This window comes from Mycteria americana, chromosome 3, assembly GCF_035582795.1.
Source record: "Mycteria americana isolate JAX WOST 10 ecotype Jacksonville Zoo and Gardens chromosome 3, USCA_MyAme_1.0, whole genome shotgun sequence".
Taxonomy (NCBI): domain Eukaryota; kingdom Metazoa; phylum Chordata; class Aves; order Ciconiiformes; family Ciconiidae; genus Mycteria; species Mycteria americana.
Window position 1 is genome coordinate 14,756,584 of NC_134367.1, and position 24,469 is coordinate 14,781,052.

Here is a 24,469-nt window from a genome sequence, read left to right on the forward strand (position 1 = left end):
ACCCCCCAAATATTCCAAAGATACTTCCAATTCCCACCCTGATACAGACAATGTAGATGGAAAAAAACTGCAATTACTAATGTTTTTCAGTTTAAAAAAGTGAGTTACTCACAATTTTTGAAACTGTGGTATTTTACTTTTGTCCGTTTTTTAAAGTCAGATAAATAACAGATGATTTTTAAATAACTTACTTGGCTCTGTTGGCTACACAAGGAAGATGGGCTTTTATCTATCTCAGGACTGCTGTTTCATCAAACAGTTAAAATTACATGAGGTAGACTGAAATTAAGCAACAGGTTTCTCCTAGAGAAAGTAAGTGATAAGAAAAACAAGATAAACTTTTAAGAGTTTTCAGATATTAAGATGCAGATTTCAAAGCAATTGACATGAACGACTGATGTCAGGTTTTTAGAAGATCTTGGGTCCCATTTAAGAAAAATTGACCTAAACTGAATTCTTATCTTAAAGAAAAGTTGCCAGATTTTCAAACCCCAAATATGTCAAAACCAGCGGGAGCTGCGGTGAGCTGAACCCTAGGATACCTTAGTCATGAGAGAACAGGTGGTATCTGTGAGAGTGCCTATGCCATGTGTATGTGACCACACCAGGTATGACCCCACACATGTATATAAAGACCAATGAGAAGAGGTGGACACCTGTGAAGGCCTCCAGAGGAAGATCCTGTCTGCAAGCTTCAGTGACAGAAATGAAGCAGATGGTATATCTTCCCTGAGACCTTCATGGCATCCTTCCATCAATAGTACTTAATACTCTTAACCAGCTCTGACTAGATACCTAAAATTTAGGCACAGCTATTTCCTTGATTCAGGCTTCAACCCTTTCTCACTGAGAAAGCAGACTTGTTGTATCTTTAACCCTCTCTTTAAAGCACTGTAGAGACAACCACCAAAATAGAAAATATATGAATGAAGCTGTTGTGTTTTAATCCCAGCCAGCAACTAAGCCCCACGCAGCCGCTTGCTCACTCCCCCCCGGTGGGATGGGGGAGAGAATCAGAAAGGTAAAAGTGAGAAAACTCGTGGGTTGAGATAAAGACAGTTTAATAGGGAAAGGAAAAGCCGCGCACACAAGCAAAGCAAAACAAGGAATTCATTCACTACTTCCCATGGGCAGGCAGGTGTTCAGCCATCTCCAGGAAAGCAGGGCTCCATCACGCGTAACAGTGACTTGGGAAGACAAACACCATTACTCCAAATGTGCCCCCCTTCCTCCTTCTTCCCCCAGCTTTATATGCTGAGCATGACACCCTATGGTATGGAATATCCCTTTGGTCAGTTGGGGTCAGCTGTCCCATCTGTATCCCCCCCCAACTTCTTGTGCACCCCCAGCCTGCTCGCTGGTGGGGTGGGGTGAGGAGCAGAAAAGGCCTTGACTCTGTGTGAGCACTGCTCAGCAGTAACTAAAACATCCCTGTGTTATCAACACTGTTTTCAGCACAAACCCAAAACATAGCCCCATATTAGCTACAATGAAGAAAATTAATTCTATCCCAGCCAAAACCAGCACAGAAGCATCTGCTCAAAAATGAATGGCAACTTGTATCTGTCACAATGGATGTCTTGTGTTAATTTTATTAATTGAGTGAGGGTACATGTTTGCAGGCTTATGTGTCTTGTGTCGAGAACAGCTGAATGAGGAAAAGGCGGACAGGAATTTATCTTTTCCAGTACAAACCTAACAGGTCTGCCAGTGATAAGTGACTCTGGAACCTGGAAGTATAAAAGAATATGATGAAAAGATGTGTAACATAAAAAGTGGCATTATATGAACTAAAAACAAATTCTGAATTTTAAGATTCCTGGCTCAGACATGAAGATAGAAGTAAAATCCTCAGCTTTTCATAACAGATTGAGTTTCATCTTCTGGTTAAGTTGGTGTTAAAGAAGTCAAATAAATTTTATGATGCTCTAATTAGCACTCTCACAAGCTGTTAACATTTTTACTTGCAGTCAAGTGGCATTCAGAGAAGTGTGAAATTCTTCTGCCTTTGAAAATATTAAGGAAATCAGTTCTTCTGAAATGGAGAAGTCCACCTTAAAAGCCTGTAAATACATCAATGGAAGCTGGAACTGATTCTCAGCAAGGCACATTGGATGTCTACTGTTGAATGAATTAAATGAATAATACTCCCTAAACTGTAACATTCCTGTATATATACTTCATATATGGACTCTTAGTTTATTTCTATTAATGTTTGCAGTCATTAAAGTTATAATGTCAATCACATGCTCTTCAGTTGCAATCACATTCAATTACAAATTAATGTAACTTAATTTCCTATGGGTTTATGTCTCTTAGTCGATTGACCTTTAACTCAAATGATGCTAATCTTTTCTGCTATCTGTGCCTGTATCTAAAAGCCTTTCTCACAGAGAATTTTGGAAGTAAGACAAGATGCGATTTTTGATTTTCAATACTGTATTTTACAAACAGGATGAAGAATTATTGGGAGCAAACTTATGAATTTTGAATTCTTATTTCTCTTTTACCCAGTTTACTGTTTTTAGGGGATGCTTTATGGGAGTTCTAGTCTTGATTGAAATTAGACAGCAGGTTCAAAAGTTGCCAGAGGGATATACAGACATACACAAAGACTGTGTGATTACATACACTGTTTTCATCAGAAACAAATGAAAAAAGATACACAAATTATTCCTTTCAGTATTGTTCAAGGTGATGTGAGAATAACTGGGGATGAAACAATCTATTCTCAAGAGGGTAACTTAGAGAGATTGCTAAAAGAGGACACGCACACACACACACACAAAAGATTCTTCAGATTTGTTTAGAGGAGGAAAACTTTTGGAGGTCAGTCCAAGGAAATAATATAGGTAACAGCAGCACCTGAACTACTCCAACTCTTTTCTTCCTCCAGCCTGAGAAGGCTGCTAAAACCCACTTCCACCACTGCATCATAGGCTTCCTGGCTTATCTAAACCCCTGACAAGTAGGGACCTTCTAAAATCATTCTTGCTCAATGCTGTTTTCTAGAGGCAGAAGAGATGAGTAATGAAGCAGCATCTCCTTCTATCAGCTTCTGACCTCCTCTCTTTTCTCCATAGTGCAGCCACTCAATAGGCTCCCTCATTTGGGCTGCTAACCACTAAGATCAAAAGCACCTAAAGTGGCCAATCGTTAAGTTGAGTATTTTAAATTGAATCACTGCCTAGGCTCCACTGACTAGATCTGCATTGACTCTAATGGAGACTTAAACACCTGCTATGTATGTTGGCATCTACATGTGGAAAACTATATGCGTTTTAACGGATGCCACCGTTTGGTTTTGAGTCAGTTCCCTAAACTCAGGTCATAGGGTAGAACACAGGAAAAAAGGTCTAATGACATTTGAGTTGACCTAGGCTATCTGAGATATCTCCATTAAGTTGGTGGATCTGGTGCAGGACCTATGGGGGATTTTTTCCCCTCTGGAAAGGCTGCTGGAGCCTAGGAATGACACCTTATGACATATGATATGGCACTTCTGTTTAAGTAAAAGATTTCCCTCCCTCAGGTCATGTGAGTGTCTGCCACTGTGCAAGTGCAGAAATAAATCTAGATACCTTACACAGAGCAGAAGCCCAGCTCTTCTCTGACTCAGATGTTGCTTCAGAGCTCTCACTGCACCACTTCTGAATGTTACCTTGCACAGAGAGCAGGCTGTGATTTTTGAAGGCGACAAAGTGTGTAGTGGGCATCCATTAGTCCCGGATGAAGGTACTAGAGACTTGCTCGTGAAACATCTTGCCCTTCCCCTGCAATGCCTGATTTGAACTTAAGCTTACTTCTTTCTCCTGCACAAGTCTTCACAAGGATCATAATTAGTTACTAGGCAAGAAGTTAGCTTTGTGCAACGAGTTTTTTTCAGTCTCTTGTTCTACTGATATTTCATTTTGCATAAGCAAGTAAAAATTAACTACAGCAGAGACTTGAACTAAACTCTTCTGCTACACAGCTGATCAGTCTTCCTCCTAGACTATCTCAGTGAGACTTTTTCTTATTTTGTTTTCATACAGAAAATGATTGTCCTGTTTTAGGTATCTGGGAGATATTAGAGCCTTAGATATTTAGAGTCTGGGTCAGATCGATCTTTCCAAATAGATATACCTACAGCGCATGCATTTACATATGAATAAATTATTCAAGGATATCTTTACAGTCAATGATACATAAATGACTGTGTGACAGTGTGAATAATTTTATTCTAAAGCAATTTTTTCATAGCATTCTGATGAAGTGCCTTCCCCTCTCATTTACTCCACTATCTCAGTTGCAGCCATCTAAAGTAGGTGAGATATGCCTCACTGTCTGGAAATCCTAGGAGGAAGGCAGATCTTCCTTTCAAGTTTATGAGGGCTAGGACTTAATCCTCTAGCCTGTCTTCTCAGCAGTTTGCTGAGCCAGAAGGGTTGACTTAAACAATTTAAAGTACCTAAAATTAAGTGTGCAACATGGAACCCATAATTTCTTTTGTAAGAAAACCTTAAAATGAGATCAATTTTTCCCCTTTAGGTACTTCTTTTAGAGGATCAGTTCTCAAAGACTCTAGATTACATTTTCTCTATATTTCATTCCAAAAGAAAATTTGTCGTGTTATAGAAATAGTGCAAAAGGAATGCTTTGTCATGTTGTGTAGCTCTGTGATTGTACGTAGTGGTGACACAGCTCCCCAACTCTTCAAGGTTGATTGAAAGTACATTGACATAAAAAATGTCAAAGTTCAGATTCAGAAAACCAGTCATTGTAACTGAAACCTCCAGTGGTGAAATAATGAGAGAAAATTCTGTGAAATTCTGCTTCAGGAAAACTATGTGATTATTTTCAAATTCAGGGTGAGGTGTAATCGGGAGGCAGTTGTTATCCTGAGCACATTTTTAAGGTTTATGTGGTTTTACCTCACTGCTTCTAATATTTTGCACTTTAGTTGTAGTTTTCAGCAGAGAGCTTAAAATATCTTAGTTCCTTGAAGCATGGTCCTTCTGACTCAGACATAATCACATTTGCAGGCAGTAGGGGAAGCTAACACAGCTGCTGCTCCTGTTAAACTCATTCTGGACAAAAAGAAAAGGTTTTGGGTTAGTTTCTTGTTTCCAAAGTCTCAACGTTTGTAAGAATTTATGCCTTAATATTACTGTTTTAATGTAACAGTGGTTAGCTTCTGAGGATGCAATATTTTGATATGATAAACCTCTGGTACTAAAGAATGTTAACATCAATTAATTAGTGATCTAACTAGGACTGTGAATTTAATCAGTTTGACATTGATTTTAGCCAGCCATATGGGTTCATATGGAGGGGAGGTTTTTTTCACACTTCTAAGAAAAAAAGTGAAAGAGAGAGGAAAAGAGAAGTCAGTAGGACTTTAAATAGATGCTTTTCATCTGTTAAATAGCCAGATTTTTTAATTAATAGTTACAGTAGGAATGTAGAATTATGTGACTGTAATTAAACTAAAATAGTAGAAGAGCTAACGAGCATGTCGCTATGAACAAGGTGGGAAAAAAAACAATAGAAGGATAGCAGAAGAAAAACAAGCTGACGTCTTTGAGTACCTCCCCCATGTGGACCAGAGACAGGGCAATGAATGAACACACTATTCATCTTGGTGGCAGAAGACCTCCCAGAATGAGTGATTGAACAAAGCAAGCAATACTGACAGAGGTGACAAAACCAGAATACATAGCTTTTGGGCTGAAAGCAACTTGGCTAAAGATTTTCAGAGACACAAGGGGCACACAGGCACAGAAATAAACTGTAAACCTCCACTGCACCCCAAATATCTTGTTAATGTGCTAATAGAGAAGGTACGCTGTTGTATGCACATCTTTTTGTCTTTTCCATAGTTTCTGCCAAAGACTGGGAGTCAGTGCACCCTCCAGTCCACACCCCAGGCCTCTGCTTATCAGTGGCAGGAAGGAAAAACCTATTTAATTTACTTACTGTAATAGCAGCAGCAGAAGGCAGCACTTACTGATACAGAATGAAGACAAGAAAACAGGATTAGTTTTGAGATCTGATATCTTTCAGCTCCCCAGGCCTGGCTTGAATTCTAAGAGCCATGACAGGTAATGAGATACCAGAACTTAAAACTACATTATCCTGATTTATCAGATACGTTCCTCTCAGCACTTTGCTCTGCTTAAGGACCCCTGAAGCCAGAGATTATTCCTGTATACACCAACAAAAACTTGGGATCACAGCTTTTCAGTGCTGCATATCAGTTCCTAACTCAGGCAGTATCAGACTTAAAACTTTCATTAGTTCCTCACACTTACAGCACATTGGTGGTTTTTTTTTTTCTTGCTACTACACTGTAAGCAGAAAACATGCTTCTGAATCCTGCCATAAGCAATAGCTTTTGAGTGCAAGGTTATACCATGAACCATGAGAAAGGAACAGATCAGAATGGGAGTCCAAGACTACCCAACTGCTAGATAACCTCACACCTCTCATTAATGTCTCTGTTTCTATGATATTCAAGAGACTCATATAGTCTCTGAATTTCTTTCTGAAGGAACCCGTTTCTCCCAACTGACAATGCAAATATGCTATGGAGACGGTTCCTGCTTATGTATCCTGCAGATGCCTGGATCTATACCGTGAAAACACTTCCCCAAATGCCAGCAGATCACACCTGAGGCTGGATAAGCACATATCTTTTATAAATTCACATTAGCAGTGACTTCATCATGGTAGAGCCTGAAAGAGGATTTTTAACTACCAGAGAAATGACAACTGCGTACATCAAAATAGTTAGAAACCTGGAGGAAAAGAAAAATGCAAATTTACTGTTGCCTTCGGTTGGTGTAAATCTATTAAAGTAAAAGGAACACTGGCTTCTTGATGTATGAAATAAATTCGTTTCCAAGTATTTAATACCTTGATCACTGCAATGACTTGATTCAACTCCAACAAAAGAAACCAAAGTGCACTGAAGAAGGCATTAGGTATGTACACTCCCCCAATTCAAAGAGGAATCCTAATGGAAATTTGGGGATGTTGCAAAGAACTGCTGCCTACTTGAAAAAACTCTGCTAGACATACAGTGTTCTCAGGACACTTCAGAGCATAATAAAAGTTGATGGGAAATGCACAGCATATTGAATCATCTGTAAAGAAATACTAATAAGATTATTGTTTTCATTTCATTTTTCAGTGTAGGTATTAACGTCTATGAGTGAATGGAGTCTGATCCCCATTTATATGAATTAGTTTTATGAGTTAAATGAAGCATCAAATTAACATCCCTTGGAATTATTTAATATCTTACAACATAAATAAACAACTTGGAAATAACAGAAATGAAACTATTTGGATGACTGGAAAAGTCATATGCCTTATTATGTATAATTTCTGAGGAAAGAGCCTAAAAGCAATCTATTATAAAGTTTTACATGTTTATTCACAGAATCACAGAATCACAGAATCATATAGGTTGGAAAAGACCTTTAAGATCATCGAGTCCAACCATAAACCTAACACTGCCAAAAACCATCACTACACCATGTCTCTAAGTACCTCATCCAAACGTCCTTTAAATACCTCCAGGGATGGCGACTCAACCACTTCCCTGGGCAGTCTGTTCCAATGCTTGATAACCCTCTCGGTGAAGAAAAATTTCCTAATATCCAGTCTAAACCTCCCCTGGCGCAACTTGAGGCCATTTCCTCTTGTCCTATCACTTGTTACCTGGGAGGTATTGACATACCTCTTCTGCTCTAGGTTTTGTTGCCATCATTGGATTGTATCTGTGTGTGCAATTACATTTGTTTGTAGAGCTGGCAGATGGTGTGCAACAAGAAACTCTTCTCATAATAGCAGAAAGATGGGCAGAAGGCCGATTGTGTGAAATTATTATGTATTGCATCTTCCTGCCTTTCGTTTCCAACTGGGTTATGAGGTTGCTTCTATACATAACATTAGTAACAAAGCTGAAGAATCAGTGTTTTGTCTTTGAGGGCTTCCTGACCTCATTTATAAATAAATCTTTTCTTCATGGTGAACCTGCAGTTTGCTAGGCCAAACTGAAGCTAGCATACATCACATAGCTTCATTACTGTCAAGCAGTTTTACAGACTGAGGTTCCTTTAACTTGTAGTAGAGCAGAGATGATCTGGGGTCTTTTGTTCTTTATATGGCTTTAAATAAAAGGCCTTTTTGAACCACTGCACTTCATCTTTTAACTATAAAGAAAATCACATTAGGGATAGGCTAAGTAGAATCAGACCAGGGGGTACATTATTTCCTCCAAAAGTACCCCAATTACACCCATAGAAATGGTGGTGCATTTAAAAAACATACTTTATTGATTGTTCTTTACTATGAGATGTAATGTATCCCTCCCACGAGGTACCAAGAAGCAACAGTAATTGAATCAGCCATGAGAAGCTATACATTTGTCAGCAAATGGGAAACTGCCATGGGCAATAGAATGAAGGGATAAGCAGCACAAGCCAAAAGGGGAACTAGAAGTATTCAGTAGACTTAGAAGTAGAAAGATTAAACAAAAAGGGGGTTTGATAACAGATGCGTCCTTCTGGGAATGGAGCCCTATGAGATACTAGCCAGGCTGAATGTGTGGAAAGAAAGGAGACACTTCAGCTTCCAGTTCTGTTGCAGGGCATACACAGAGCTTTACGGCAGTTCATAAGCTTGTTCACTGTGACATTTGCTTATCAGAGTTCTAATTTTCTCCTTACTCTCAGCTTATTTTCAGATAGCTGTCTGCTGTGTTTACTGCTTCTGTGCCTCCTTGACCACCCTTTTTTTTTAGGAGGGCTGATAGCAAGATTCAGTAGTCACCAATCAGTCACCTGGGGGAATGGGGTGAGGTGGAGTTTTAAAGGGAATGGAAAGAAACAGACACTTTTAGGGTCTACTGTTGTATGAGTTGGTTTGCATCATAAAGTGTCTATTTTTCTGCATTCACTGTTGGCCACACGCCACATGCGGCTATCCTCATTTAGCTAGATGTATCCAAATCTTACTGTCGTATGATAGTGGTAAATTCCTACTTAAGACCATAAGGGCTAAACAAGGAAAACGTGTGTCCTTTGCTGAATGAAGCAGGTATTTTGGTGACCGCAGACACAGATAAGGCCTTCTTAGCCTTAATCTTCACTGTTTCTGTCTCCCAGGCCTCTGTGCTTGAAGGATTGGTTCAAGGAGAAGAGGATAAGGACTGAGCCAGGGATTATGTGAGAGAACTTGATCCATTCAAGTCCATGGAACCTGACGGGATGCACCTTAGGGTGCTGAGACAACTGGCAATGTTTTTGCAAGGCCACTCTCTACTATCTTTTAAGTGTTGTGAAGACTGGGGGAGGACCCCAGTGACTGGACAAATACAAATGTTGTAGCCATCTTTACAAAAGGCCAGAAGGACGCTCCAGAAAACTGCAGGCCTGAAAGTCTCAGTTCAGCTCCTCAGAAAATCATAGAGAAAATCTTCTTGGAAGTGATTCTTGGGCATATGATGGAGAAGAAGGTGACTGGGAACAGGAAGCATGGATTTACCAAAGGTAAATCATGCTTGACCAACCTGATTGCTGTGGACAAGGGGAAAGCAAGATGGATAAAAATAAACCAGGCCACTATGTGGGAGAATTATTCATGGTTTAAAGTACTGATTGTATAACACTCCATTCTCATGGTTCTAGAAGTGTCATTAAATCCCACTGATTTGTGTAGCTTTAGAACTAAGCTATCATTGAAGCTGCCTAAAAATCTTTTCCTGTGCAGTTCCAGCCAAGGAGATTAAACTCTGTGTTGCACTGTGTTGGTTCTGCGACGTGTACCATGGCAATGCAAATTCACTTAAGCTGCTCTTCATAAACCATATACTCCATAGGAACCATGAAATATCAATGTGACACTTATTAGGAAAAAAAAAAAGTGTTTTTAAAGCTTCTGAGCTGGCACAGATGTGTAACTCTTCATCTTGTTGTATTGTAAAATACTCACTTTTAATACTTTATTATTCCCATGGTTCATAGATCATAAGTGAAATTTTACACAGCCATACTGATATTAGTCACAAACATGACTCTCATTAATATTTTTTCTCCAGTTAATTATGTACTGAAATAGTATGAAATTGTAAAAGCTTGAGACAAGGTCAATCTAATTTCTTAGTGATGTAGGAAATACTCATTTCTCATAAGGAGTTCTGGGTCTGAGATATTCAGTTCAGAGTTTGATCATTTAGCTAATTATGCCATTAATTTACATGCAACAGTTCCTCGTCAAGGCCTGTCTGATGTTAGATTTTTTTCACTGATACTTCAGGTACTACATTTAATACTACTGAAGCTCTATGTAAAATCAGTATCAAATTTTGGTAACACTTGGCAGGGCAAAAGATACATTTTGTAGCACTTGTTGAACCAAGTTCCATTCTGTGAGCTCACTTTAAATACTTCATTTTCCTTGTATGTCCACAGATACTATAATAGGTTATTTATAGTGTTAAGTACTACTGAAAGCAGTCAGCTGTGATCTTTTTTGCATGCCTGCTCAGAGGATTTGAGGAACTCCTTTATTCATGTTGTGTTCATAAAAGAGATTTTTGAGATAAGAGATTAATTACATTTTTACTCATTGCTACAGTATTAAAATGTGAGATTTAGTTTGGGATATCATGTTAAAGCACTGGTGGAAACTTTCACTGTTACACCTACCAGTGTACATTTTAAAAATCTTTCATTAAATATGGGGGGTGAGAGAGAAAAGGAAAGAAAACAGGTTAAGTATTTGTAACTAAAAGAAGCGAGAAAAGCTTTTTCGGAGTGGGGTTTGTTAACTGTATCCATTATTCACTTTCCCTTTAGCAGGAAAAAGTGCTTCTTTTATCTGATAGTTTTCATTTCATATTGACCCTCTTTTTCTTGGGATAAAGACAAAGCCAGGTTAGACAATCATCTCGATCTATTGTTGAACTTCCCTCTGAAAGAAAGCAGGATGATCTTAAATAAAATGATAGGAAGAACAGTGTCAGAGACAGAAAATGGAAATGGTTTTCTTTTATTTGAACCTTACTGATGGATATTACTGACACAGTATAAGGTCTGAGCAGCCAGTCTGAGGACTGAAAAACTTCTTCCAGTGTCAATCTATTTAAGTCATTGCTTTTTGTTTGCTTTTCTAGTCATACATTCCCAGCAGTAATAGAAGAAATAGAATTGATTTGGCAGTCTGAGCCAGGCTCTTAGGCAGGAATCAGAAAGAAAAAGAATAGGAAAAAAAAAGAATAAGCTGGGAGGAAAATGATGCATCAGGGATGTGAAAACAGCAGAGCACTGAGCGTCATATCCTAAATGAAACTTAGGATTTAGCCAAAGCTATTTTCCACTCTCTAAAAAAAACGTTCTATAATAAGACATAGAAGAGCGAGCAGGGAGCTAATTCCTTTTTAAGAAGTCTTTTAATGATTAAATGTTGCTATTTGGAGAACAAACCTCAAACCCCAAAACTCACTAGAAAAAAGGGAGTTTAACCCCGATTACAGGGCAGTTCACACATCTGCCGCCTCAGTCCCATGGGCTGTGGTGGTGCCCCCTCCTGAAGCAGCCCAAATGTCAGGACTGGAGGTAGAGAGGTCTGCGAGATCACAGTTTTGAAGAGCTGTGAGGGAATCTGAGGCTCCTGGTTCCTTCCCAGTCAACCAGGCAGCCAGCCAAATGGAGATAAACTTAACAGCACCGTTCTTCCATCAGTCTCTTGGACAGGTTGCTTGAAGAGAAGAGTGAATGAGATAAAGAAATCTGGGTAAGCTGTGATGCATATGTTTTATGTGAGCGCTGTTGGAACATGATCAAAATTAAACTATCTCTGCTTTTGATTTTGAAGGTAACAAAAAAAAAAGGGTTGATATTTCATTGTTGATTTCAACAGGGATGATGAAGCTGCCTAATATTAGAACAGAGCACTAAACCAGGAGCCTGAGATACTGCAGCACAAAAGCAGCAATGTCCCAGATCTCAAGTACCTAAGACATTGCCTTGCTCTTCAAGAGATTCGCAAAAATGGGCATATCCATTTTTTTATAACCAAACACATCTACTGTTTATTGTTATTAATTATTCCTATTTTTTAAACTTCCAGCAGGTGTAGAAACATACAATGTTCCAAAATTCTAACTGTTCGTTCTAACATAGAGGAATAATTACTGAAATAAAAGACACTGAAATGACACTGGGAAGTCAGACATTCCTAAAAATATTCTCCATGTAACTAGTTGTTTAGCGATTATCATAAGCACCATCATGTGATGCTGCACATGGGCAGTGGATAACTGTGACAAGATATTTCTGAAGGAATGAAACACTCTTTCTAGGAGAAAGACTCAGCATGACCTCTGCATGAAAGCCAATTGACAGAATTGCTCCTAAAAAGGCTGGAGAGGAAGGATGATGCTGATTGCTCAGAGCTCTGGAATTTTAATCCTACATACCTCATGTAGCAGGATCTGCTCCAGGTGATCAGATTCACCCCACTATCTTTAAACAGTTTATCTTTAAAAGTTTATCTTTACACTTAGTGCATATAAATGAGAAGCCTATATATCCTTGATTCCTGCTATAGTCAAGAGAGAAATATATTATATCCAAAAGGCAATTCAGAGCCCTGGTAAGATAACACCCTCTGGAGATACCTTTTCACTGCACTGCCTGCAGAAGAAACCTGGAGTAATGGTGCTCCTGACATAGGTGGTTTGATTAAATGATTAGTTTTAGCTGGGATGAGCATGTATCTGAGAATACAAGTCTGTTACCTGTGTATGAGTCTGAGCTGGCTGAAACAAAAATAAATACCCACCACCATTCCCCTGTGTAAGAAGTTACTCCGTATGTAACTAACTCGCTTTTGTGGCAGGGAGCTAACATTCCCTAATATGCTTCAATCCTAATGAGTTGGGTTAGCCAACGCAGCCTTCATTAGCTGTTTATCAGGTCTTTTTGATCCATATGTCAAAGAGTGATGAGGAGATATCGGAGGAGGAGTCAATACCTGGAGCAGCAGCCAACTCCTCATACTGAGAAGTTCAATACCTGTGGTAGAAGAGAGGTGCAGCCAGCTCAGCTGTATCTGAAATGGCTGCTAACTTAGTTCACCTTTAAAGATCTATAGAGGTCCTTCCTTTTCTATTTCCAGGTGAGTGAGTGTGATTTTTTCATACTAATCACCTACGTTTCTGAAAATGTTTAGTGTTAAATTTTGATGTCATTCCCTAGATTTGATGGTTTTGAATAATGGGAGCTGAAGCAGAACTGAATCTCTGTCTTGACATTTTTTATGGAGCTAAGTTTGTGGAGCAACCAATGGAAAACAGTAAAGATATAAACCAGTTCCATGCTTGATCAGACAGAAATCTGCATTTTTTAAGTAGGCTTCTGTTCTACACCAGGGAAGGAGGTGAGGTAAGAGAGAAACGATGCAGGGTTCTTTCTGGATCTCAATAAGAAAGGCCCAACAACAATGGCTTAATAAAATAGCTGTTTTAACAAGATAGAATGAAAAGAATAATACAGATAGCAAGTAAATCTTCTGTCCCTTCAGATGCTGGGCACCCTGAATTCATGCAGTGTCAGATGGACTCCAGATGGATTTTCCCACAGCATGCTGTGCAGATGCCTTCTGTGGAGAGAAGTTCCTCTTTTCTGGTCCTTGGAGCTATTATATAATTTTCTTACATGAAAACCACTCTGTCCATAAAGGACACTTGCATGAGAACTTCTTGCTGCACTCTCAGATAAAGGCAAGGCCACAGAAGTGGCGTAATTGCAGGTACTGAGTGGGACCTGCCTGCAGCCTCCTCTGTGGCAATGAGCTGGCTGAGTTTATCCTATGGCCAAGGGAACTGTGCAGCAGAGCACAGCCTGAAGGTCACGCTGTACACACAGCACAGTGCAGCACAGCACAGACCTGGTCCTACTCGGGTTAACTGTTATGTGTATCACTCACAGCTCACTCACACCTGGTCAGGATCACATCATTTTCACCCCTTGATCTACATACAGTTCACCTTTCTCAAAGATATTTTAAATTACAGATTATATTAGCAAACTGTTCAGCTAAAAGAAAGTTTACTGACTGGTTGAACTGTCATCTCTGTCACAACACCCGCCAATGTGCAGCACAGCCCGGCACGGGGCACTCCAGCAGGCTCCCATACGGAGGCTACTCATGCTAACATATGGGCTTTTCAAGCCCTAAAAAGGCCCAATACAGCAGAGCTGACCTGCTCAAAATCATTCACTCCTCAAATACAATGTCTTCTGCAAGGCTGCCAATATAGCTTCTAACTTTATTTAGACAGAGTCATCAAGTCCTAAACAATTTAATGAAAAAGAATTTCATGGTAAGGTAATTATGATTGGACAAATCCCATCTCACATAACCATTGCAGTCATGGAAGACCTGGAACGCAGCAGAACCAATGTGAGCAACAGCAAGGTAGGGCACACAACATGGTGTCAGTGATCCATAACCACTATATATCACCAAAATGTAACATTTATTCTACTGCGTTAATGACAGGAGGAAAGCTATGGAACATAGATCTTCAACTATATGGATCATCTGGTTGATCTCTTCAGTCCTTAAGAAGGAATGAACAAAATTCTTGGTAGCTATGGCAACCTTGAAATTACCTAGGTCACGGTTTGAGGAATGGGAGCCTAAATGTCTTGAGCGCTTCCAGCAGAAGGAAGTGTCAGCAGAGTAAGTACTTCAGTGAAATGTGAAATCCACATTATCATTAAGGGCTTTAGTAGAAGATGTAAAAAAAATTGCTTTGGAAAATAAAATACGGAGTTTGATGTTACAAATAACTCAAAGTCTAAAAGCATTACAACAATGGATGCTATGAAAGGCTACCACTTGTTTTCAGTCTGTACACTTAATTTACCTTCCACTTTGAAATCTCCTTCCTGTTCTTGGAAGTGCTGTGCCGTAAAGCAGCACAACCAGTTTGCTGGAGCTCCCAGGAGTCTTTTTGCAGGCATCAAGGGTTTTCTCTGATCTCCACAATCTTTGAGAGATGACAGAGAATAGTCTCATAATGACATTGATCTCGCCACCCTTGGATGCATCCTGTCTGGTCCTATGGACTTGTTCTTATGCTCAATTTAAGTAACTAGTCCCTAATTCAATCCTCCTCTATCATGAGTAGTATCTTTGTCCCCTGAACTTTGCTAATAGTCAAGAAGGTCTGGGAGGCCAAGGAAGACTGAGGCAAAATACCTCTGAAGGTTTTCTGTCCTTTGTCACTATGTTACCTGACGCACTCAGGAGCAACTATCAAGTTAGGTTTTTCCTTGATCATTTTGCTGCTGATATAACTGTAGGTAGCATTTGTGTTGCACTTGATATCTATCTCCAACTTTTTCTGCAACCAATCTTTTTTTTCCTAATTCCATCCTTGTGTGTCCAGGTGATTCTCCTGGATAGCCGCTCATCATTTTCACTTTCCATACACTTCTTGTTTGTATTTGAGCTCAGTCTACTTTCTACTCTACTTTCTGCAATCAAAACAGACCATTCTTGTTCTGTCAGGAGACTGCCCCTGAAGAACACCTGGCTCTCCTGGTCTCCCTCAGGGCAACCTCTGTCCATCAGATCCCTGATGAAAAGGAAATCTGCTTTCCTGAATTTCAAGTTCTACAGCTTGCCTTCTTTCAGGATCTGGAACCTCCGACTAACAGTCACTGCAACCAAAGCTGTCATTGACTATCACACTCCAACCAGTTCTTTATCTGTGAGTTACAACTCCATCAGAGCACATCCCCTGGGGTCTGAAGCAGATGCCCACCTTACTGCAATATCTCCCTTACTGTCCTCCTCTTAATCATCTTGAGCAGCCTTTTTCCCATTCCACAGCAGATCTCCATGTACTTAAATAATTCCTTTTTGTAGAGAGTACCCCCATCCCCTTGACTTCCCTGCCTGTCTTTTTCTGAGATCCTGCATCCATGGGAACGCTCTAGCCATACAAAGTATTCCACCACATCTGTATAATCCCACTGGTGTCTGGCCTGTGACTGCACACAGACTTCCAGTTCCTCCCATGTGTTTCCCAAGCTGCATTCATTTGTGTACAGGCAGTTCGACTGGAACCCCTATTTCCTTGCTTTCCTGGAACCCAAATTTCCAAGGAAATTTGAAAGCCTCTCCTTTGCCATGCACCATCTGTGCTTCTCCCTTGCTCCCTCTTTCTCTATTTTTCTTTGGATTTTGGCCTCCATCCCCTGAAAAACCTAATTTAAAGCTTTCCTGAAGCCTGGGCAAGCTTGCTGGCAAAGACACTCCTGGCCCACTTTGTCAGGTAAGTCATGTCTATCACCAGCAGTTGGTCTCTGGATCATAGTAGCTAAAGGCTTGCTGGTGAAAGCAGCCATGTGGTCAGGTGTTGATCTGCAGTATGCATCTGCTCCTGCCCTAATCAATCTGCTTGACTAGGAGTATGGGGAAGAACAGTACCTGGGACTCCTGCTCCTTTCAACCTAGACCCCAGCGTCATACTCGATCCACTCAAGGTCTCGATCCACTCAAGCAGATACTCGATCCACTCAAGCAGAAGCATTGGTGCACCCACAGATGAACAACAAAAGGTAGTAATCTGAGGGTTGGAAGAGCCACAGCACTCTCTCCACGATGTCCTTAGTTGCAGACAAACAGCAAGCCCCCTGGAAACAGCAGGTCTGATTTGCAGAGAAGTGCCTCCATTGTGTGCAGAAGGGATCATCTCTATTACATGTTGCATTCTGTTGGTGGCACTAGTGTGAGTCTGTTGATCAATCATGGCCAGCTCAGATGCTTGTTCTCACCTTCTGTATGGGGCTTTGTACCTATTCTCCAACTGAATGTCTGCAGGTGGAGAACAAATATTCTTGTCTCTGGAAGTCACAAGCTTCTGCCCCCAATGTCAAAGCAGACCGTATCTTCACTCTGCTCAAGTGCTGTCTCAGGGCATCCCTCCTTATGTGCAATGTGGGACTTGCATTCTTGCCCCTGCAGAGTTTTCACAATGATCTTGTAAAGTTAGCATGCCTCTTCCTCTTTGCTTCCTTGTCTGGTCTCCTCCCTGCTCAGCAACTCTACAGATGCTGCAGGATGGTCACTGTCATCCCCAGTTCCTACCAAAGGAGGGAGCACTGGGCATAACCTGTAGACCACGAAATGGATGGAGTTGCCCTGCTGCCATAGTTCAGTCTAGTCTGAAGGCTCTGGTGCATCAGAGGTGGTCACATCAGGCAGGGCACCATGTCTCGCCACGTCTTATCACCACTGCTGTACTGACTCTGGCAGCCTTGCTCAGTCTCCAGCAGTGCCTCTGGACCCCTTCTGCACCACCTCCCACATTAACCACCTGGTTTCTCTCTGCATATCCCCCTTACTGATAGTCCCTTAGATATCATATAAACAAGGAGCCAAACATGAGCTTGCTCTCCTCCTGGTGACACTTCCTGCTCACCAGCAACTGCTCACGCTGTCTCGGTTCTTGGCTGCTGTCCCTCACTCATGAATGTGTGGTTCACCACATGCACTTTCCTTCCATACTGTGTTCCCTACAGGCATCAGAAGCCTGACATTAAATTGCTTCTTTTTAATGCTAGGCACCAGAGCCAAGATGGTTGTTTTGGTGATACAAGATAATTTGCCAACGCATAGTCTCCAATACTGTTGCATTCACACTCACTTGAGTACTCATTCTGTAAATAGTTCATGTTACTACCACTTCTTTCACTCTCAAAATCTAACTTAAATCACAGTCTGTGGAGAATGGATTACTTACTTGTTGAAGAACTCTGTTTCAACCGAAATGAACTGATGTTTCCTTAGCACTGAATCATTATTGTTTCATGTTTAACGCTCTGTTTTAAAGCTCTGTTTCAGGAAATACAACCACTTATCCATATGAACGCAATTTCAGGTGTGATCCAACTTCCACTGAAGCTGACAAGACACTTTCTTTTTCTTAATAAATAGAAAACCTGGAATTTTTTGAGCATCTTACAGCTTCTTTCCTAAAGAGAAAAAAGGTCCCAAACATTTTCTCCGTCATTTAATCTATATGCAGATACAATGTCTCCATTATGATTCTACCCTGCACTTTAATTTGCACTAAATATTCACCTCTGGTTTCATTAGGCAGTTGAAGTCATTCAGAAAACTTCAGAATCAACATAAATATTTTAGTTTTGAAACAAGAAAGATTTTTTCCTAAAGAGAATAGTATAAATTGAGTTACAGTAATTAAAACCAGCAGAAATAGATGTCTTCAAACTATAGCATGAGTTTCTATTTTTTAGTTTATATTGTTTAAAAATTGTCAAATTACCGATTATCAAACGGTAACAAAACAATATCAATAAAAATGCAAGCAAGCAGAAAACCCCTGAAAACTATCATTCCATAACCAGAACGAAAGACATTCATCTATGCAGAAAAAATTGTAGGACCAGGACCACTGCTGTGCAAATAATATTTTGCTTTATTAACAGAATTAATAAATTGTGCACATTTAAAATTCAGACTGGTTATAACTATAATTTTTTTTTCTTGTCCGAACAGCCTTTCCCTCTAGGAATCCCTCCACTGCAAAAAAAGTTGAAACAAAACAAAGGAAAAAGCAATGAACAAAACCCAACAGCATTTTGGAAAAAAGAAACTTTATTCTTATTGTTCTTTTTGTTCAACTCTAAAATAGAACTTTATACATTTAAAGGAACTTCCCCCAAATCAACATGTTTCATTTGGAAATTGTAGGAGCAAAATACTTTGTTTTTCTCTAGTGCTTTTTTCTCATTTGTCCTTATCACAACTATCCTTTTGTTTGGTATGAATTTATGAAGCATTTTATTAAATCATAAAATTGTGCTGCTGGAAAATAAATTATTTTCTTGAAAATTGCCTTAACTTCCCTCATGACAATGATGACATATAAATTATATCACTGATAGTCATTAAAAGCCCCATCCTTCCAAGGAACCGAGGAAATAGCTTCCTTATTTTATTTTCCATTGTAATTTTACTTTCAGTGTAGAAGAGAGGAGAGGGGGTGCATGCATCTGTGCATGTATCTGTTTAGTCTGGATCCTGCCATATAGGTTTTATGCACAATAAGTAATCCAAGATGGGCTACTGCCACTGGTAAAGCAAATAAAATCTGTGATCCAATATTCTAGTTAAAAGTAGTTATGAAATTAGTATAAATTGGAAAAGCTATTCTTATTTCTGATTATGCTTCTTTACAAACACAAAGACATAGAGAAGTTTTTAGAGGCATGTAGTTGATACAACTAAAAGTACTTTTCATAAATTAATTTTCTGATTATTCTTAAATATAATATAAAGGAGCTTTTTGGGTTTTTTTTTGCTTTATTTTGTATTTTTTGTGTTTTTTGTTTTGTTTTGTTTTGTTTTCCAAGTAACTTGCAAAATCAATTCTCCAGAAAATATCTGAGGGAGGCTTTCAGATGATTTTAATGGCCAGGTGATTTAAACACATGTTTTTCACAACTTGCAAGGGTCTGGTTATAACATTAAAAATACCAATCTACCTTGTATTTCAACATCTCCATCTGTGTCTGGGGGGTGTGGTGGTCTCTGCATCTGAATAGCCCTAAGAGTTGTGTTTAGGCTGCCTGCTATAAATTTAGTCCTGTAACGGTGGTGAGAGGTTCTGGCTGTCTTTTAGCAGATCTCCCTGAGAAGGGCTTCCTTTACACTCAGTGGAAAAAATTATGTTTAAATTGGCCAGATTGTTGATAATGAAGCATATCTATGGTAGTAAATTAAGCAGTGGTTGGCCTGCTCTTGGCCCTGAGGTCAACTGGCATGATCTGGCCCCTTCAGTATTTTCTATGCTCTTAACCTCTAGACCAGGATGGTCACAACCATGCTGCATATTGGGAACTTTGCCTACCCCATGCTAGACCCTGAACAGTGCCTGGGAGTAGTCTGGAAAAAAAGTGCTAGTGGATATAGGCTGAAACCATGCCAAGTACACTTCTGACTGTTTATAAGTATAGATGATAGTGTGCTGGAGCTCAGGAACATTCCCAGGCATGGTTTAATCTATGTAATATACACATAGTCACGTTCGATAAGTTAGGTGTCATGACTTCTCTTCAACGACTTTAAATGTCAGGCAGCATTAAATAGTAGGCAATCTAAATTGCCCATAACTCTTTGGCTTTAAGAACTATCATAGTTAAAATGCCTAGGTAGCCACTTATAATAGATAGCATGAGTATATCCTTACGTGACTTCATAGTGAGTGCCTGGGAAGTATGTATTTCCATACTGTACTCTGAGCACTCAGCAAATGGCTGAAGGAGATGGGGTGGGCCAGAGGCTCACCTGCCTGAGAAAACTCACAAGGGCAAGATTCACTCTACTTGTTAAGCAAAGAGCTGGTAGAGTCTACCCACACCTGTGGATCTCAGGATATCTGTCCACTATTCTCAGGGTCCCCTGAGTAGCTGTTTTCTCATATAATGCCTCGGAGCAGTGGTAATCTCATACTCTCCAACATTATGAATGCAGGAGGGGACCTAGTCCTGGGTAGCTCAGGGTGACTCAGATTTTCATATGGAAACCTATCTAAACAGAAAATCCACTATGAAGTGTGATTTATCCACAGTTAAAAGGGATCTACTGCAGCTGAGAATGAGAACAGCAAACCTTTACTCCAAACATTGATGTTATTTTTCTATGCAAAGGGAGGGGTGTTGCAGTCTTGCTTTGCTCTCCTCTTTGAACCCCAATCTTTCATCTTTTTTAGTCCTTCACACTGGGTAGTAGAGGGTACCTTAAGCAGTCTCTTAATGCTGAGCTGACTGATTGCATGAGTGATCATTTAGCAAACAGGCAGTATACTCTTCCTGCTGTCCCAGAGACAAGAAAATGAAAAACCCCAAACACCACCACACTGGCTTTTTTGAAACAAAACAGCAGTGAAAAACATTGTCAGTAATTTAATTATCTTTTAGGCTGACAGCTTTAGCTGTATTTAAAAATTACCAACCGAGGGCTTTACATTAAGCCTGCCAAAAAAGGAACAGCAGCTAACAGATGTGCTTTACTCTTCTTGGGCTCATCACCAGTGAGGTGCAGCTGCTGCTTTGACTTTGTCTTTTGTGGCTTGCTTTGAAATGTTGTCCTTTTTTATCACTATACACTAGCTTTATTACCTTGCTTTTTTTAAAACCTAACATTTTTTTTTGACAACATCATGCTGATGAGCTGCAAGAAGGATGCTCTGTGGATCTTGTGGTACGTTAAAATTGTGCTAGTGGTGCAGAAAACAGGTTTAGGCAATACACATATGTCTACAGGATGCAGGAGAGTGATGCTCATTTTTAATTAATGGGACACTTCTCAATGAAAAGATGACAGTTGTTTTATAACCAAGGCAGGAATATCAGCTGGAACACACTGACTGTGTTTGTTCACCTTGGAAGAGAAATTAGGGTATTGCATTTGTTTTATTTAAACTGCGTTTAGGAGTATAGAGATGGCAACACTGGGAAAGTGATTTGGCTGGCAAAATTATTAAAGTGAACGTTCCTCAGCCTGACATTATTCATATTTGAATAGAATGGATTAGACATAAAGAATTTTCACTGTTCTACCTCTTAGCACATCTGATAATTACAACAGCATAAAATACAGAAGTGAAGATGGAATAAAATCTTGACATTAAAACATTTATTTTTTTCCAGGAACACACAGGAGTGTGGAAACATGCTGGAGGACAACTAGTTAAGGAATAAATAAGCTACTGGAGAATTTTTGCAAAGGACTAAACAGTTCCTTTTTTTTTCATTCTGTGGAATTATTTTTTTTTTTTTTTAATACTGTCAGAGATCCATACACGTAACAGCTTCAGACTGAGCTAGGTATTTTTATCTGGAAAGAAGAACATTTTGTGGGTAATGAAAGGAGTAATTACAATTAGCTGTGATGCTGACATCCAATGGGGTAGAATTGTTATTTCATGTTACATCCTTAGCAAAAATGTACTTACTTGATTCTTAGCCAGAAAATGTAAGCCTCATGCTGAGAACTAAGTGTGAGATTGAACACTGGCCACAGCTTTGTGTTAGGGAGTGGGTGGTAGGAATGAGCAAGGAGAGTCCGAGGGAGCTCGGAGCATGGAGGAAGGGGAAAAGAGTTGATACAAATATTGAGAGCTGTGAGCACCTTCCTGCTCTCCTCTTCCATACACACTGTCTGACCCTATCTGTGGTGTAGGAGCAGTGCCAAGCCTCTGTTTTCCAGCCTTTCTTCCTACATAGGAAGCTCTTAATAGGAGCTGAGCTTGAGTAGCAGACTAGGGCAGGGGAAGAGGCGGGGGAGAAGCAGAATTAGAAGAATGGGCTGACAGCACACAATCCATCATCTTACGTCTTTTCCCACCCACAGCATAGCCATTTAGATACAGCTCAGCACTGTGTGTTTTTGTTACAACGGCATCTTCCAGCTCCCCCTTAGTTACCTTTCGCTTGTATCCAAGTTGCCGTGCAGTTCTGCACACACAGGTGTCTTATAACCCCAGTCTGTAAGACCTCAGGCTTGTCAGCCTCTGGTAAGCCAGAGGGCAGCGGGAGGGGAACCCTTCCATACTCTGTGCCCACACAGGAGAGAAATGTAAAGCCTGGCTTGAGAGGCTATACTATTTAATTAGTTTGTGGGTGGGACTGGGTTCTGAATATTGTGATGGAGTTTGGTATCTGGCATTGACCCAAGAAATAACCTATGAAAGATGAAGAAGACATATTAGATCATACAGTCTGTCCTCAGTGTTATTTCCTCGGTACTGATCACTTGTGTCCTTACTCCAGTCCACTTGACAAAATCTAAATAGCCCATCTTTCCAGCTTTGTCCCTCCCAGGTTAGTCCGAAGTCTTCATAGCTTTGAGAAGTTATCAAAGAAATTTAAATTTTCTTTCGTTTTAACAAATATCTGGTCTTGATTACAGCTCTTTACTTTTCATAAAGACTTTAAACATAATTATCATGGAAATAAGAGGTAACTGCAAATTTGAAAGCCAGATGCTGCAAATCCATGTTCATAAAAGTAGTTTGTTATGAACTGTGTTTCAATGGCAATATTCACCTCATTAAGAGACATAGCATGAGTATGAGATCTGAATACTGCTGTTTTCAATATTTAGATGGGCAGGAATCTAGTAGCATACTTAGCCTTAAATACAATGCAGATGATGCCTTGATACAACACAGAAGAATAATCTCTAGAACCACCTCACTGAACTTTGAGACACCTTGGGTGAATAACAGAAAATGCAGCTGGTGGGAGGGGGTTGGGGAGGGAGGGGGAAATGCTCTTGCCGCTTTTAGGCAAAAAGCCCCACAGCCTCTTCCTTTAGCTATACCTTTTAAATGTGTGAACCTGCTGGTACGGAAAGTGGGTACAGATTTCATATTCTGACCCACTTTCTCATAGGTGTTTAACCTAGGACTAGGTGGAACCAATTTTAGATTGTCTCATACTGCTTTCTTCAATAGCTCCTAATGACTACCTATCCATAACTTATTGCGATAGCTACTGTGAATTGCTGTTTCAGGTGTCTAACTCTCCATTCATCAGGCAGAAAATGCAGGCACTTGGCAATGGCTAATTCCAGGACTACAGGAATACAGATAAATTTCCAGCATTGCAATATTGACTGTTGGTACACTGACAATCCTCTTTAGATCACCGAGATTTGAATTTGTCTTATATAATTTTATTGCATTAAAGTTTTATTCTACTGTGGGTATAATTAATAGTGAAAATCCATCTTTTTCAGTCCTGTTGCATGATGGCAACACTGAAACAGGGAAGTGTACAAGAACATCTACCATATATAGCTAGCTATCCATTTCTTATCTCATATTAAATACTACATCACTAATTAGTTAGTCTAAGTGAAGAATGCTCACTTAATAATTTAGTTGACCTATTTGGTCACATTTTCTGCCTGTTGAAATACCACAAGCAGATTTCAATTTTACCATAAATAATTCATGAATAGAATTAGATATGTAACAGATGTATACATCTATAAAGTGTATGGATTCATCGTGATTTATTTATTATGGCTACTCAGTACTTGATCTTTGATTTCTGAAACTTGAGCTAGCATGAGTTTGACTGTACCTTGATATTTCACATAATGAATAGGTGAGATTAAGATTTACAGCTTAATCTCTCAAAAGAGTACATGCAAATTGTCATCTTCAAAAGAATATAGTTAAGGGGAGAATTAGGGAAAGGGATGCCAAAAGTGGCAAACATTGAAATCCTCTGCTGAAAATTAAAAATAAAAATAATCTGATTTTGCTTTTCTGTTTTTTTAATGAACAGTGCAACATTAGCACTAAGCGCAAACATTTTCACTTGGTTATCACTCTCAGAGAACTGTTTTTTCTCTCTGGATG